Consider the following 6,547-nt stretch of genomic DNA (forward strand, 5'->3'; position numbering starts at 1 on the left):
ACATATACATGCCCGTCTGAAGTTTGCCAATGAACATCTGAATGATTCAGAGGACAACTGGGTGAAAGTGTTGTGGTCAGATGAGACCAAATTGGAGCTCTTTGGCATCAACTCAACTCGCCGTGTTTGGAGGAGGAGGAATGCTGCCTACGACCCCAAGAACACCATCCCCACCGTCAAACATTCAGGTGGAAACATTATGCTTTGGGGGTGTTTTTCTGCTAAGGGGACAGGACAACTTCACCGCATCAAAGGGACGATGGACGGGGCCATGTATCGTCAAATCTTGGGTGAGAACCTCCTTCCCTCAGCCAGGGCATTGAAAATGGGTTGAGGGTGGGTGGGTACTTCAGCATGACAATGACCCAAAACACACGGCCAAGGCAACAAAGGAGTGGCTCAAGAAGAAGCACATTAAGGTCCTGGAGTGGCCAAACCAGTCTCCAGACCTTAATCCCATAGAAAATCTGTGGAGGGAGCTGAAGGTTCGAGTTGCTAAACGTCAGCCTCGAAACTTAATGACTTGGAGAAGTTCTGCAAAGAGGAGTGGGACAAAATCCCTCCTGAGATGTGTGCAAACCTGGTGGCCAACTACAAGAAACGTCTGACCTCTGTGATTGCCAACAAGGATTTTGCCACCAAGTACTAAGTCATGTTTTGCAGAGGGGTCAAATACTTATTTCCCTCATTAAAATGCAAATCAATTTATAACATTTTTGCCATGCGTTTTTCTGGATTTTTTGTTGTTGTGATTCTGTCTCTCACTGTTCAAATAAACCTACCATTAAAATTATAAACTGATTATTTCTATGTCAGAGGGCAAATGTACAACATCAGCAGAGGATCAAAAACGTATGTGGATGCACCTGCTTTCAATATACACTCCCGTTCAAAAGTTTGGGGTCACTTAAAAATGTCCTTGTTTTTGAAAGAAAAGCAACATTTTTTGTCCATTAAAATAACATCAAATTGATCTGAAATACAGTGTAGACATTGTTAATGTTGTAAATTACTATTGTAGCTGGAAACACATTATGTTAGCTAATCCAAGTTTATAATTTTAAAAGGCTAATTGATCATTAGAAAACCCTAATTTAGCACAGCTGAAAACTGTTGTCCTGATTAAAAATGTTATAGAAAAGCAGTTGTTGATATTGAATGTGTAATGCAATAATATGTCTGCGGTAGAACTTTGCCACAATCTCAAATCAAATCAAATCAAATTGTATTTGTCACATACACATGGTTAGCAGATATTAATGTCAGTGTAGCGAAATGCTTGTGCTTCTAGTTCCGACAATGCAGTAATAACCAACGAGTAATCTAAACTAACAATTTCACAACAACTACCTTATACACACAAGTGTAAAGGGATGAAGAATATGTACATAAAAATATATGAATGATTGATGGTACAGAACGACATAGGCAAGATGCAGTAGATGGTATCGAGTACAGTATATACATATGAGATGAGGAATGTAGGGTATGTAAACATATAAAAGTGCCATTGTTTAAAGTGGCTAGTGATACATGTATTACATAAAGATGGCAAGATGCAGTATAGAGTACAGTATATACATATGAGATGAGTAATGTAGGGTATGTAAACATTATATTAATTGGCATTGTTTAAAGTGGCTAGTGATTCATTTTTTACATCCATTTTTCCATTATTAAAGTGGCTGGAGTTGAGTCAGTATGTTGGCAGCAGCCACTCAATGTTAGTGGTTTTAACAGTCTGATGGCCTTGAGATAGAAGCTGTTTTTCAGTCTCTCGGTCCCTGCTTTGATACACCTGTACTGACCTCGCCTTCTGGATGATAGCGGGGTGAACAGGCAGTGGCTCGAGTGGTTGTTGTCCTTGATGATCTTAATGGCCTTCCTGTGACATCGGGTGATGTAGGTGTCCTGGAGGGCAAGTAGCAGTTGCCGTACCAGGCGGTATTACAGCCCGACAGGATGCTCTCGATTGTGCATCTGTAAAAGTTTGTGAGTGCTTTTGGTGACAAGCCAAATTTCTTCAGCCTCCTGAGGTTGAAGAGGCGCTGCTGTGCCTTCTTCACCACGCTGTCTGTGTGGGTGGACCAATTCAGTTTGTCCGTGATGTGTATGCCGAGGAACTTAAAACATACTACCCTCTCCACTACTGTCCCGTCTATGTGGATAGGGGGGGTGCTCCCTCGGCTGTTTCCTGAAGTCCACGATCATCCCCTTTGTTTTGTAGATGTTGAGTGTAAGGTTATTTTGTGATTTACAGTAGGACACTGCATCTCAGAGCGATGCAATAGTATGAAATATTATTGATGAGGAGCTCCCTCCAGATTTGATGTTGAAATGCAAAAGTAATTTCCAGTATTAATTACAATTACAGTTACTGCATTGCATAGTGTTTCAGATATTATCCAATATAGCAATATTGCAGGTTAAGATGGTGTTCCACTAAAATAAATACATTTTTACATATGAACCATAATACAAAATAAATACATTCATCCAAAAAACAGAAACTACATTTATTTTTTCTCTACTTGGATATGGACGAATGTATGCAAAGAGGTGAGTTTGAAATCTTGCATATGTATGGATCTATGTATATAAAATGTTAATTTGTCAAAAGTAAATATTTCTGTAAGAACTCCCACAGGTTTGCCTCACAATGGGAATTTATCAAAGAGACATAAAGACATCAATTTGGAGTCAGTTTGGACTCAGAAACGTGTCCTACCACCACATAATTAACATCTTTCAAAACATAAATACACTTTGTGTGCTATGCACTATATGCTTGAATTTGGAACATATCGAATGTTGTTGTCAAGGTTTGTCACTTTTTGATTTTGATGATAAACAAACTATAGTTCACAAACCTGCGTTTGTAATTATCATAATATTTCAATATTCAGCTGTATATCCTTCCCATGAAGCAAAAATGGAAAAGGTATTGTCTTTATGACTCTTTTAGACTACGGTAGACTCTGGGCTTCTTAGCCTGCTGTATTTATGGACGAGAGGGCTGAATGTGATCCTGTGTGTATTTTATCTCATTCTGTGTGAGTTACAGCTTGGCAGCTCTAGTGAATTTCTGACATAATCTGGTTGCAGGTGGGTGATTGACATAAGGAGCAGAATGGCTTTGTCATTGCACGTGCTCCTTGTTAAACAAGATGCTCCTCTATTCTCAACAGTCATTTGCTTTTTCAAGAGCTTGACACACAGCTGAAGGTGCAGCCAAGGTATGGTGATGACAAATGGTTTTGTTGACCTGCAGGGGTGATCATGGTATTGATAACATTTCAAACATCCTCCTAATCAAGGGGTTTTCTGTTGAAGTTGTAATCTTTCTTGAAACAGGCTTTGTTAGGGGCAGTGCCATTTACTTGACCAATAAGTAAGTAAGCTAATGGGACTGGGTTTGAGACGTGCAGGGCAAGAATCAGGAGGGGGCTCCAGGTGGGGTGGCTTGGATCTTTGAGGTGACTCACTAGTTTTTTTATTCAGGTGACTTAGCAAATTCCTCAATGACCCCCCTCGTCTTAAAGCTTTGGAGAGCAAAGTTTGCTAGGATCTGTTCAAAGTCCAGATCTCAGGTAACAGTGTGAAGGAATAGGGAGCTCTACTGTTCTGCTGTGCAGACTAAAGAACATAGATTAACATATGTCACAGTTCTTGTCTTTGTTTCAGGACAAAAATAAAAATCCCTGAACAAGGAAATCATTGTTGTCTTACGGCTGTCACTTTAATTTTCAATGTCAAACATGATTGAACTACAACATATTGAAAACTGTTGACACTTGAACAATTTGACAGGTTAAAAAGATTGAATATCAATGGAGGACATTATATTTGTCTCCTTGTAAATATAACATGAAAAACACATTGCTCTCTACGTGTAACAGGAGTCCATAAATACCTTGGCTGTCAGTACTCGGGGGAAACAATGGCCTCCTAGTTCTTCAGTCTAGAGAGAAGCTATAGCTCACTGATGGAGAACATATTTCCAAATAGCAGGTGTTTGAGTCTGTCAGTGCCTGGTCCTCACCATGACTGTCAATGAAAGGGCCAGCTCGGCCAGGTGTGGGAGCACCTCTCGGGCCCTCTCAGCTTACTCCTTGAATATGTTGAGGCTTTGGGGGAGGATGTAGCTGATATCAGAAAGTAAAAGGTTGTGAGAGAGCACACAGTACATTTTCCCTGTCATTGGGCAAGACTAAAGATTCATAACATAGGTAAATTATTATGATGATTCAAAAACCACAAACCATGCATTTGCATCTTTTGTTTTGTGCTTTATCTGTTCCATCAAATATTTAAGTGCCTTTGACGAAAGTGAATAGCTTAGATATCTTAATTTGTTCAGAAATTCTGAGTTACCAATGATGAACAAACATACAGCACACTAGCCTCAGTGTAACTAGATGGATATAAATGATAATGAAACTCTAAATGCTTCTTCTTCAGATGTATCATATCGCATTTGCCTAAGAAATTAAGGCACATTGTGGAAATAATGGCCTGGGTTTTAAGGGAACACAGAGAGACCTGTGGGGATGAGTGATATCTGGCACACCATGAAGAGAAGGAGAGGTGTGCTGCCCGGTGCTTAGCCCAAATGAAAGCCCTGCTTAGTGGAGCAGAGATCAAGATGACGGACCGGTGGAGGGTTCAGCTGGGCCTTTGTTATTGATAAGTCTGTCATCCCTGCTGATATTGGAGCAGTAATGACAGCTGATGATTAGGCCACTCCTGAGCTATTAACTACATTTCTTATCCTTACTAGAGCCCAGGAGAGCAGGCTAGAGAGACAAAGGCAACCTTTATGAATTCAGGGCCTTAAACGGCATCCACCTGACCTGAAAGGCACAACTGTTACGTCTTTCTGCCAGGCCAAAGAAGTCAGGGATGAGATACATGTCAAAGGTCGCTATTTAAAATGAAGGGGTTCTGAGTGACTGGGCTGTTGAAAGAAGGCTGTGATGAAATTACAGAAAATTGGCTGTTTTGTCAACATTTCATCGGCAGATTTACAGAAAGCTGACCCCGACCCTCACTCCCCCCTCTTTCACAGAGCTGTGGGGATTGGGTCAGTCAGAATTGACTGACAAAGAAATCTCCTCTTTATTTCTCTCTCGCTTTCCCTCTCCCTCTCTAGAAGTGATATTTAATATGATCTCTTTTTAATGATCCTTAAGTGGCTGAAATTACATCTCCCCCAAAACTTGTAAGTAGGAAAAATGACCAGTCTGGTCTCATAGATAAGACGTAACATAGTAAACGTAAAACACTCAAATTAGTATGATATGTTACGTTTGGTATTGTTATATAAGACAGAAGGTGGATGGGTGGGTGTATAATGTGAATGTCTAACAACCCAAAGGTTAGCTAATTAGCAACTTAGCAACTACTTACTACTTTTTAGCTGCTTTGCAACTACTTAACATGTTAGCTAACCAGTGGAGGCTCCTCAGAGGAGGAAGAGGAGGACCATCCTCCTCAGTGAATTGTAATAAATATAAAAATTGTAAAACATTAAAGAGGTTATCTTTTTAGATAAAACTATGCTAAATATATTCACATCACCAAATAATTGATTACAATACACTGTTTGCAATGAAGGTCTACAATAGCCTCAACAGCATTCTGTAGGGTAGCACCATGGTGTAGCCGGAGGACAGCGAGCTTCCTTCCTCCTCTTGGTGCTTTGACTTCAATACAAAACCTAGGAGGTTTTTGGTTCTCACCCCCTTCCATAGACTTACACAGCAATCATGACAATTTCCAGAGGACGTCCTCCAATGTTGTCCACCCAATCAAAGGATCAGAGAATTAATCTAGAATTAATCTAGTACTGAAATAATAAGCTACAGGTAGCTAGCACTGCAGTGCATAAAATGTGGTGAGTAGTTGACTCAGAGAGAAAGACAATAGTTGAAAAGTTTTCAACAAATTAATTTATTCAAAAATGAAGGAGAAGCAAGAGAAAGAGAGATTTCATAATTTCTTTATTTCAGTTTCACTTACTTAGCTAGCAAATGCAGCTGACTAGTTAAGTTACTCAAACACCCAGCTCAAACAGAGGGAGCTGGCTATGACTATCCAACAACACTGGAACTCTTCCAAGTCAAGGTAAGCTTTTGGATTTATTCATTTATTGCTACCGGGGACTGCTGGTGTAACCGCTAACTAACTTTACACTGTAACGTTACTGCATGATTGTGGCGGGTTTACTAGCACATTAGCTCTATTAGCTATGTTGACTAGGACATTACTTTAGCTAACATGGGGACAACAATGTAGGCTGTGTGTACAGTAGCAGTTATGACATGGTTTGGCTTGGAAAGGTTTTTTCACCTGGTCTCATACAGCTGCTGTGTTGTTCGTTGAAGTCCACAAACAAAGGGAAAAGGTGAGAGGGAATACAACATAGCTGCTATGACAGTGAACTGTGTTTATGCGTGATCAGGGGTGTATTCATTATGCCTATTCTGTTGAAAAACATTTCTTAATTGGAAGCAAACGATACGATTAAAACATCTGAATTTGTCTA

This window comes from Oncorhynchus mykiss, chromosome 11 (genome assembly GCF_013265735.2).
Source record: "Oncorhynchus mykiss isolate Arlee chromosome 11, USDA_OmykA_1.1, whole genome shotgun sequence".
Classification (NCBI taxonomy): Eukaryota; Metazoa; Chordata; class Actinopteri; order Salmoniformes; family Salmonidae; genus Oncorhynchus; species Oncorhynchus mykiss.